Raw genomic sequence first — 11,535 nt, forward strand, 5'->3', positions numbered from 1 at the left:
ACGGTGGCTGAACACATCCACGGATGTTAGCTCTTGCTGGGTGACAAACCTTTCCCAAGTTCAGTCGCTTAAAAACAGCAGACAGTATCTCACCGTTTCTGTGGGGCAGGAGCTTGGGAGTGGGGTAGCTGGGCTGGTTTGGTCTCACAGCCCGTCGTGGGGCTGATGTGTCATTTGCAGGCTGACCTGGGCTGGAGAATCCATTTCCATGACGGCCCCTCATACGGCTGCTGGTGGGAGGCCTCGGGCTGCACCGCACGGCCCTCTCTCTGGGCTTCTTGAATGTCCTCAGGACATAGCAGCTGGCTGTTCCCGAGGTGAATGAGCTAAGAGAGAGACCCAGATGGAAGCCATGGAGCCCTGCCGACCTTGTCTCTAAGTGGTACCCTCCTCCTCCTCCTCCTCCTCTTCTTCCTCCCTTCCCTGTCCTTTTCCTCTGCTCCTCCTCCTTCCCCTTTCTGGTAAAATCAGGTTACTCAGTCCAGCCCACACTCAAATGAAAGGCGTTAGTTTCCTGAAGGAGCAGCGCCTGGGAATCTGTGGGCCTGTTTTAAAACCATCACCACAGACAAATGCCTGGTGCGCTGATTCTTCCAAGATGGCAGAACTTGAGACCAGGGCATCTCAGCCACAACTGCAGTCAAATCTGTCTGGGACACAAAACACCAGTGCCCAGAGTCAACGCCAGAACTTTTTACTGAATTGGCTGTGAGAGATTTGGGCTCTGTCATGTTGGGATCAGCTTTTGGAATGACTCAAACTTCAGCGTGAAATCCAACATTTACATTCCTGCTGCACTGTTAAAATGGTGGTAAAAATGCGTGTACCATAGAATTTATCATGTTGACCTTCTTCGCGGGCCTACTGCAGTGGCGTTACGTACATTCACAGTACTGGGCAACTGTTCCCACAGAGCTTGGTCGCCATCCCAGGTTCAACCTTGGCAGCCATTAAACACTAGTTTCCCACGCCCGTTACCCGCCCCCACCCGGGCCCTAGCAGCCGCCATTTTGCTTTCCATCCCCGTCAACTTGACTAGACACCTTGCATAAATGGAGCCAAACTGCACATGTCCTTCCGTTCTGGTTTCTCTCACCTGCCACCCAAAGTCCATCCACGTTGGAGGACGCATCGGTTCCCTGATATGGCTGCGCGACACCCCCTTGTCCGTGTGCACCCCATTATGTATACATCCATCCAGTTCCTTTCACATCGGTAGCTGTTTTTTTCCCTAAAGCAGGGTCTATCCATGTTTATTGGATGAGCCTTTTTCTTTTTTACTTAGTTTAATTTATATGTTTAGGCCATGAAAGTATTTTAATCTACATTTTTATTCTCTTTAATTTATGTTTTAAACGGATGCATAGACACATAAACATTGTACATACTGGGGCTGGGATGGAGCTTCGTGGTACACGGGGTGCTCAGCATACCCAAGGCCCTAAGTTTGATCCCCAGCACCACAAAAAATTGTACCTATTTAGAGGGTCCTGTGTGATATTTTGATCCACGTGTGCCTTATGGAATGTTTAAATCAGAGTAAACGCATTCTTTCCAATATTTACCATTTCCTCATGGAGAAAACATTCAAAATCAAAAGGCTACTTTTGTTTTGTTTTTTTTTGCTTGTTAGTTTTGGTTTTGGTATTTTAGCAGTTATAGGTTCAAGGGACAGAAATTTCCCACATACCCCTGCCCACATCCATACTGCCCGTGTGTCAGAGCCTAATCTCTTTGCTCTCAGATAACCCGTGCCCTTTCCACGTGGTGGCAAAGAATCAGTGTCAAGTTCAGGCCCCCAGTCCCGGTGGGCCGAGGCTTACAGAACTATTTCCTTGTCTCTGCTGCCCCCTGGCGGCGACACCACTGACAATGGCCTGGTAGTGACACCGCACTCATCCGGGTCCCTCCGGATGTCTGCGGCTGGGAACCTGCAGGCCCTGAAAAGCGGCATCTGACCCCCCATCCCCTGCGGCCGCACCTGTCCCTCCTCACTGACCTCGCAGGCTCTGCGTTCAGAAGAACACGGCTCTATTAGGCACGGACCTTGAATAAGGCCTTGCACTGTGCCTCAGTTTCCCTGGCTTTCCCATGAGGGTCTCCCCACACCCTCTGCCAAGGCCCTGAGAGCGCAGTGTTTGGTGTTACTGGGGAGGCCCAAGGGCAGGGGCTCCTTGCCCTGGGCATGGCTGGCACTTCGGGCTGCAGCCTTCTCTGCCACCGGGCCGAGCAGCACCAGGCACGCCCACTGAGGTAACCAAAAACTGCTGTGGGGGGCGGGGGAGACAGATGGCCCCTGGGCATAGGGCTGCCAGGTGAAACACAGGCTTTCTAGCTAAGTTTCTGTTTCAGATGCACGGCTCATATATTTCCAGTATCGCCGTGTGCCCAAGTCTGCGTTTCTATTTGCTGCATCTGGGACCTGTCCCGGGAACAAAATCCCGGGGTGGAGAGCCAGTGTCCCGGTGAGCTCTGGGTACCCGTTCAGACTCACAGCAGTCTCTGGCCTGTTTCTCCAGCGCCTGGAGCTGCAGGTGCCTGAGCAGCGGGGGCCGACCACAAGCTGGGGCTGAAGTTCACCCCAGCTTTTCCCCAGAGAGAGCCCAGGGTTCCCAGTGGTGGGCAGACCCAGAGAGCGTGTTTGCAAGAGGAAGAAACGGGCCCAGAGGGGCAGGGTGTGATGCAGAGGCCCACCACCAAGCTGCAGTTAGGGCAGCGGCTTCTGGGCTTTCACCGTCTCAGCTCCTGGCTGATGGTCGCTATGTCCCATCGTCTCTGAGTGTCTTGGTCACTGACCCAGGCTGCTGTCCCAGCAGAGGCCAGGAGGCTGCAGGGGTGAGGTGTGTCCTGGAGCCGGAGCGCGCAGGGCAGGGTGGCGTGAGTGGTGGCAGGTAAGCTGAGGCCAGGCGAGGCGGGGTAGGTGGGTGCGCACCAGCCCGGCAGGTTCCTGTGGGCCACATCACAAGGCCAGACGGGGTCCTGCAGCTACAAGGAGCCACAGAAAGGTGCGAAGCTTCCCAGTGGTGTGATCTGAATTGCGTTCCAGAAGGTTGCTTACAGCAGGGCAAGGATGGGGAGGGCAAGGGGGCAGCGTGGGGAGCTCGTTATCCTGCAAGCGGCTCACCCGGGGCGCCCTCTGCCCATGAGGAACAGTTTTGTTCTGTGTCTCCCTTCACGGGCCCCAGCTGTCCCGCTCAGAGAGCTGCAGGTGTCTGTCCGGTGGCAGCTCACGTGTCCCAGGCCCTGCAGGCTTAAAGCAGAGCCTCACAGCTCCTTCATCAAGTCCTCCCATGAGAGAGGGCCAAAGAAATGGTTTATTCCTGGGCCTCCTCTGGGCAAGGGGCCCATGTCACTCTTCTCTGAATTATGGTCAATGTTTACAGTTTTTTTTTTTTTTTTTTTAACACAGGAATCAAACTCAGGACCTTGCATTTGCCAGGCAGGTGCTTGTGCTGCTGAGCTATATCCCCGGCAGCAATGTTTACAGTTTTAAAACTTTTATTTACACTGAAAAGACACCTAGCCATGAATCTCCCTCAAAATACTCCCCCTCACTTCCAACACACTTATCCCATCAATCTTGCTACTTTCTGAAGCAGTTCTGGAAGTATTCTTTCGTGAGTGTCTGTATTGCGCTGTGGTGACTATCTTGATGTCCTCAGTCAATTCAACATGTTTTCCTTAGCTGGGTGTGGTGGCTCACGCCTGTAATCCCAGCACTCGGGAGGCTGAGGCAGGAGGATCACTGTGAGTTTGAGACCAGCCTAGGCTGCAAAGTGAGCTCAAGGCCAGCCTGAACTGCATAGCGAGACCCTGTCTCAAAAAGACAAAAACAAACAAACAAACAAAATGTTTTCCTTTCGTGACTTAGGGGAAGTCAGAAGTTGAATGTTGCTAGATCCAGTGAATAAGGTAGGGGAGCACAGTAATGATTTTTTTGTTTTGTTTTGTTTTTTGTACTGGGAATCAGACTCAGGACCTTGCACTTGCCAGGCGGGCACTGTGCCACTGAGCTATACCCCCGGCCTGAGGACACTAATGTTTTTATGAGCCCACATTTCCATGGCTGGCACTCAGCTTCAGCATTCACTTCTTTTTAAAATCACACTTCATAAAGACATTCACCAAAGAGGCCTTCCAGAGATGCTTCAGAAAGTGACAAGCTTAATGGCAAGGTTAAGTGTGTTGGGTGTGAGAGAGCATATTTTTAGGAAGAATAATGATAATGTCTGATTCACTGTAATACACTTTAAAATTTAAACATTCACCATGTATTTGGATCACTATATATATTGAAGCAGGGTCTCATTAAGTGCACACGCTGGTCTTGAACTCACCACCTTCCTGCCTCAGCCTGCTAAGTAGCTGGGACTATGGGCATGTGCCACCATGCCTGGCACTCTGAATACATATATTTTTGAAATATATATACTCTGAATATATATTTTGAAAGTCCTGGGACTTTCATACTGTGCTGTATGTTCAGGAATATTTTTAATTTTGAGACAGGACCTTGCTAAGTTGCCCAGGCTGGGGACTTGTGATGCTTCTGCCTCAGCCTCCCAGAGTGCTGGAATTACAGACATGCACCACCACAGTTGGCTGAAGACTGTTTTTAAGTGCTGCTGTCACTTGGTATCCATGAGAGATGGTTCCAGGCCCCCTGTGGATACCAAAATCTGTGGGTGCTCAGGGGTCTTATATCTAATGGCACGCTATTTGCATATAACCTTGTACATCCCTCTGGATGCTTTACACCATCTCTAGATGACTTCTGACACCACGCACAGTGTAATGTTGTTATACTGTATTGTTAGGGAACAAGGACAAGGACAGAAGTTTCTATGTGCTCAGGACAGACACATGTTTTCTCTGAATGTTTTTCATCATGTTTTTCATTTTATTTTGTTTTGTTTTTTGAGACAGGGTCTCACTATGTAACCCAGGCTGGCCTCCAATTCACAGCAATCCTCCTGTCTCAGCCTCTCAAGTGCTGGGATTACAGATGTGTGCCACGACAGCCAGCCCATCACGATCATTTGGATGCAGGTCTGGGTGACCATAGAGTAATTCCAAAGGAGTATAAAGCGGTTAGCTTGAAATCCAGTTATAGCATACAAAAACCCCAATGTGTGACACATTCAGACCTTGTTGCTAACACATTTAGTAGCCAAGCCCAGAAGGTGGTACAGTAAAAGTGGACATCCCCAAGGAGTGAAAGGTGTAAATGATATTCCGAAGTACGGGCAACGACCATGCAGTGTGAAAATGTGTGGGATCCCTGTGGGTGAGGAGGTCTCAGGAGGCAGATACTCACTGAAGAAAATGCTCCATTTCCTTGAGAGGGTTGTGCAAATCGAGGTGTAGTTTTGCAGGGCCCTCTTTGGCCCTGATCCCCAGGTATGACGCCCCGTCTAGTGGAGAGATCATGTGTGTCAGTAGTACTGGGACGAGCTGTGTAGGGTGGAAAGGTGTGTCCAGATACCAAGGGGGCCGGGTCCTAAGCTAGGTAACAGGACCAGTTATACCTGGCTCCGGAGTAGGACTGCGCGGGTTCTCATCCTGCTACCCCCATTTGCTGGCCTCAGTTTACTCACTGAGGCACTAGCAGGACGCTCCCACCTGTGTGGAAGTGACAAGGATACGTGGGGTGCCCAGCCGCCTCATCCATCCTGAGCTCACGAGAGCTGGGCGCGGGTTTGTACTGGAATCCACTGTCCCTGTGGGTGTGAGAGAGGAGAGCTGAGCTCCCGGGGCACCTGCGGGCAGAGCCTGTCTGAAGGGAGGCTAGCACAAGAGGCAGAGGGCAAAGACGGGGAGAGAGGTCCTGGTGACACAGGCCCTGGATGCACCGTGACAGCAGCCCTGGTTTTTCGTTTTATTATTTGCTTTTTTTGAGACAGAGTCTCTGTAGTTTAGGCTGGTCTCAAATGCACCGCATTCCGCATTGCTCGTCTCCGCCTCCCGAGTGCTGGGATTACAGGTGTGCAGCACCACGCCTGGCTAGAGACTGCGTCGTGATTGGCCTAGAGTCAGAGCACGCACTGAACAGGATGGACAGGTGACCTAGCGCTGACCGAGGACAGGTAAGGACGGTTGCCAGAAGCCTTTGGGGGTGATCTGCGGCCGCAGGAAGCCGCCTTTAGTTCCGATATCCTTTGATATTGTTACCAGACGTCTTCCTGCTTGATCATTCTTCTGCTTCTCCTAATGTGAATTTTGCTCAGTTTCACCCACACAACGACTGAAAAAGACGCTGGAATCAAATACTTTAACAATCGGGATGACATGGACACTGGCCAGTGATGTGGACAGCTGGCCTTTTGGTAACAGGTGACCCCACGAAGGCTCCGATAGAGGGTGGCATGGGGTTGGGTCCTCAGGTACAGAGATACATTATGCATATTTACTGTCCTACGACAGGCAGGTCTGGTGGCTTCTATGTGGAAAAGCAAGAAAGTCTGGAACAGACATTTTTCATTTTCCCCGCAAGCCCGAGGCTGTGATCCGGCAGTGGGGGGCTCTGCCGGGCTGATTCAGCAGACCCGGGAATGGGGCGTGAGGCGGCGTGGGTATGTGGGTTTTCACAAAAAGCTCCAGCTGAGAACTTCTGTTTTCAGCGATTGACTGAGAAGCCTGTCTGCGCGCCTAACTTCATTCTGGAGCTTCCTGCCTGCAAAACCGAGTCAGCTCTCTGTAGGAAGTAGAAAGCGGTGCTTTCTTCCTTTTTCTTTACTGCTTAGGGCGGTGGGTGTCTGAAGGAGGAAGAACACAGGTGCGCTTCCCGGGGAACACAATACCAAGGAACAAAGGATGCCACGTGAAGACCCCATGAGCTAAAAGAACACTTAACCCTGAAATCGGCCACGGAAAGGCTCGCCTCCTGGCTCTGAGGGGTGGCGCAGAAGGTGGAAAGCGCTTTGACGGCCCCCCGCTGCCTCCGGGTTTATAAATACATTCTTTTGTCCAGGCGACTTGCACCATCGTCGAGTTCTTACTCCTACGGCTCCAGCCGTCTGCACTGGAGGAGACTACAACTCCCAGAAAACACCTGGGGCGGAAACGGAAGCAGGGGATGGCCGCCATAAATCACTTTGCATCCTGGGAAATGTAGTACACAGAGGTGGTAGAAACCGGAAAAGCCCCGAAGACGGTGCATTCTGGGGAAAGTAGTTTCTATGCCAGGCACCGGGAGCCCAAGTAGTCTTGCTCTAGTGACGGTAGGAGGTTAATGTCACGTGGATTTAGAATTTATATGTAGGATTTCTTTTTGTCGTTGTTCATTCCCAACACCCAGGGAGGCAGAGAATAAAAGCTATATTAACATGTCTGTGTGGCAAACGTCTTGATCGGTTCTCACTCAGATTTCAGTACATTGGCTGCATAACCTCTCTGAGCCTGTTTTCCTATCTGTAAAATGGGCATATTCATAATTCCACTTTGAAGGCTTGATAACGCTGATCAGATAACTAGCACAGTGCCTGACAACCTTTGTTGCTTAAAAATCCTTTCTTTCTTGGAATCATAGCAACCTCCAAAAGCAAACATGCTATTATATCAAGAATTCTACCCCAGGAGAGCGCTTTGGACTTTGTCTTGCATTTGGATTCTGGAACTGACCCTGAAAGGAGACACAAGAAAGAGGTGACAGGCCTGTCTCTGGGGGTGGGTAGGAGCTGGAAGGAGACTCACTGCTCACACCTAATCTTTCAGACTTTTGAACTTTTTATCATACGCATACAAACCTATCCTGATTTTTAAAAACAAATTTCATTCGATTCCTGGTACCAATAAAAAAAAAAATTCAAAGCTGACTGCCTGCGAAAGGACTTGTGGTCAGAGAAGCCCAGACTGGCTTCCCAGGTGTAGCCCTGATGACCAACCCAAAACGGAAAGTAGAAAAGCACTTCCTCACCCGTCCCCACATCCAGCCCACGCTAGAGGCCTGGGATCCAGTTGTGGTTTATCCAGCCCATTTTATAGACTAAGCGAACCAAGGCCCAGGGGCACACAGACTGAGAATTGGAACTGACCCTCCCTGGTGATTGAACCTGGTTCCTTACCTACAGATGACCTTTCATCTGGGGAGCTGGGGGTGGCAGGAGAGCCCCAGGGTGGACCACAGGGCTGAGGTTTACGTTGGTGCTCCCTGCTCTTGAAGCTCAGCGCAGCTGCCTTCCTGTCCTGGCAGGAAGCAGAGGTCCCCGCTGGGCACCCGAAGCCTGGCTCTGATTTATTTGTTGCAGACAATTGCTTTGGCAGTTTATTTGGGGAGGCTGGGACTCACTCAGCAAAGAAAAAAAAAAAGGGCCTCTATATGAGCCCCTTTGGGCTCCTTTTCTGTCTCCGTAATCCCTGAAAGTGGAAATTTTATTTATTTAGGGCTTTTTGTTTTTTTGAGGCAGGGTCTCGCTATGTAGTGCATGCTGGCCTTAAACTGGCTTATGTTCCCCAGGCTGGCCTCAGACTCATGGCAATCCTCCTGCCTCAGCCTCCAGACTGCTGGGACTACAGGCAGGTGCCACCATGCCCAGCAAAGATAGAGATTTTAAAAGACTTCTTGCTTGTTTTTTTCAGATTATATGCCTTAGATAAAAATAATCTTTTTAATTAAAAGCTTAAAGTAACTGGAGATGCTTTTATCAATAGTAAAGTATCCGAGAGAAGTTTGACATTACAGTTTGCATTTAAAGCACACTGATGGCTTGGCATGTGACCCAGCATTTACACTGCAAATGACCTTCAACAGGGATGTGCTTGCCCCGTGCTCAAAGATACAAAACTCATTGCTTTGCAGAGTGGGTGGAGACACAAAACGGGACACAGAGGAGATGCCTGTGAGCCGCTGCGCTGCATGACGCAGACCCAGTGCCCCGGCTGGTAAAGAGGAGGTATGCTGGACCGAGGATATCTGCTTCAGTAATCAGAGCATAGTAGTTCCAGTCCCAGCACCAACTAACTAAATAAAAGAAGCAGCAGACTAATACGGGCCTGTTACAAAACAAAGTTATACATCCACAGAGGTACGTATGTTTGAGCAGAGAACAAATTATAAAATTAGTTCAATTATTGAACTAGAATGTAAAAATGGCCTTTATCTTCATTTCTGTGAATAGTGAGATTGATTGTCCAAAAATTTATTTAATTGGCCATTGGTGTTACCTCTTCCGAAAATTGTTGACATATTGCTGTCCCTTGGACTTCTGTCAGAGGGAGATGGTGTAAAATTCTGGCACTGTGTCTCATCGTAAGAGTTTCCGCTTAGGTCTCAAGGAGTTTCCTTCTAAGGACAGTTTGGGAAAGGAGTTTTTGAGCTTGAAGCAGAGGACACTGTCCGTCTTAAGATACTGAATTGTTCTGTGCTCTGAAACATAAGGCAGGACATTTTTCCGGCCAAAATTGCGAGTCCCGTTTCTTTCCTCCTTTGAATTCCAGGATGTTGGCTCTCGGTGAGCAGTGTGGACGAGGAGGGGCTGGGGTGTTTGGGAGCGGAAGAATGAGGGGAACTAAGGTTGACAGCTGAAGCTGGACCTCAGCATGGGAGGCGAGGTGCCTGGTGCTTGCCCTGAGAGTGAACATTGCACGAGCTGCGAGGTTGAGGGAGGTGGTGAATTTAGGGAGGAGCAGAACTTAACTCTCTCCCAGTCCTGCCCTAACCACCTTACTTAACTGCCCCAGTCCCGGTCCTGTCTGGCCTGATGGTGGCAAAAAAGAGCCATCAGCGAGGGCGCCGTAATCTGGAGTGGTGGTGACTTTCTGCAGCACCGGGCTCAAGGTGGCGATCGTGGCAGACGTGGCTAACCCTGGGCCTGGGGGCAGCGAGTTCGAACTTAGCCCTGGCCCCTCTGCAGTGCTGTGGCATCTTGCTGCTCTGCCTTCTCTGCTGGGGCTGGGGGTCCGATGGTGCCCTGGGGCGCATGCCTGTAATCCCAGCTCTCAAGATGCTGAGGCAGCCTCGGCTCCACTGTGAATTGAAGGCCAGCCTGAGTTACGTAGTGTCATGAATGAGTGAATGAGTGAGTGAAAAACCAGAGTAGACCGCTGCAGAGACAGAAACACTGTCCATTTTTGTCCTTAAGGTTTTTCTGATTCTCCGTTGTGACTGGTTCTCTCTGGATACACCTGCTTCTGGCTTCTGCTTGCTGCCACTGTAGGTCCAGCCTCCTGGACAGGAGAGGAAACCCCTGAGCCACAGGTCCTCAGACAGCCCCTTGACAATATCACGGAGCTTGGTTCCTGCACGGGCAGCACTACCTTTAGCACTTTGTGTCTAATGCTTCACTGAATTCTTACCAGAGATGTTAGAGGTAAGGACTTTTCAGAAGAGGAAACAAGCCCAGAGAGGGTGAGCGATCTGTCCCTGACCACACAGGAATAAACATCAGAGCCAGAACTTGAACCCCCAGCTCCAGAGGCACATCCTTTTTTTTTTTTTTTTGTCTTTTTGACGTACAGTTGGGCCCTGTGTCTTGCTCTGCAGTTCAGGCTGGCCTTGAACTCCCTGTGTAGCCCAAGCTGATCTCAAACTCGCAATGATCCTCCTGCCTCAGCTCCCAAGTGCTGGGATTACAGGCGTGTGCCACCATGCCTGGCCAGAGGCATGTCCTTTACTACGTGCAGTGCTGGTCCATCCCTCACGAGCTAGGAGACTGCAGAGCTCTGGGGCTGGCTTGGTCTCCCACAGTCCCCTTCTGCCCTGGGTGTTTTTGGGACACCACTGTGGAGTTACAGCAAGCTCTGCCTCTCCCAGGCAGATGGTTCCAAGAAGTGCTGGGTACCCCAGCTCACGTCCGCTCTTCTAGGGTGGAGGGGTGGCGGGTTGGGACACGTCCGTCCTCGACCGGCTCTCCCTCACTGGCCTCTGACCACTTCCTCTTTCTTGGGCGGAGGCAGCTGGGGCTGCATAAAAGTAGCTGCGTGGTGAGGAGGCTTCAAACTCTCAGCCGCATCTCACCCAGCCTTGTGCCCTTCCCAGCCCCGGAATCGCTGTGAGCCCTGAAAAGAGGCTCACAAGTATCCACTGTATCACATGATCCACTGTGGGGGATCGGGGACTCCCGAGTCTTCCTCGGCCAGCCCTGCAGTGTGCATCCCGAGGCCAGCCAGCCTCCATCCTTGCAGCTGTGGCCCTAAGCTCAGCACCCAACCTGGGTCCCAGGGCCCCCTGGATGCCCCAGCTGGGTGGAGGGCTGGCCCAGCACCTGCATCTTGCAGCAAATGCGGGGAAGGCCGTGAGTGTGCAGGACCGGGGCTCCAGGGCCGGCCCTGCTGCTGATCCACCGGGTCCTTGGGCAGGCTGCTCTCCTACTTGGGCCTCTTTCTGCCCCTGTGGAGTGGAGGTACCTCAAAGTAGAAATACGCCCAACCGTGTGTCAAGCCCAGAGCTGGTACATAGGAAGAGCTTCACGGTGGCATTTGCCAGAGCCTATGGTTCAGCCCGAGCGTCTCAGGATGCCCCAAGCTGCCCTTCATGGGCACCCATCTCTGCTCCCAGCTCCCGGCTCCCTCTGCCCCTCCATACCACCCAGCCTCTGC

The sequence above is a fragment of the Chinchilla lanigera genome, unplaced genomic scaffold, assembly GCF_000276665.1.
Source record: "Chinchilla lanigera isolate Chin_1 unplaced genomic scaffold, ChiLan1.0 scaffold00121, whole genome shotgun sequence".
Taxonomy (NCBI): domain Eukaryota; kingdom Metazoa; phylum Chordata; class Mammalia; order Rodentia; family Chinchillidae; genus Chinchilla; species Chinchilla lanigera.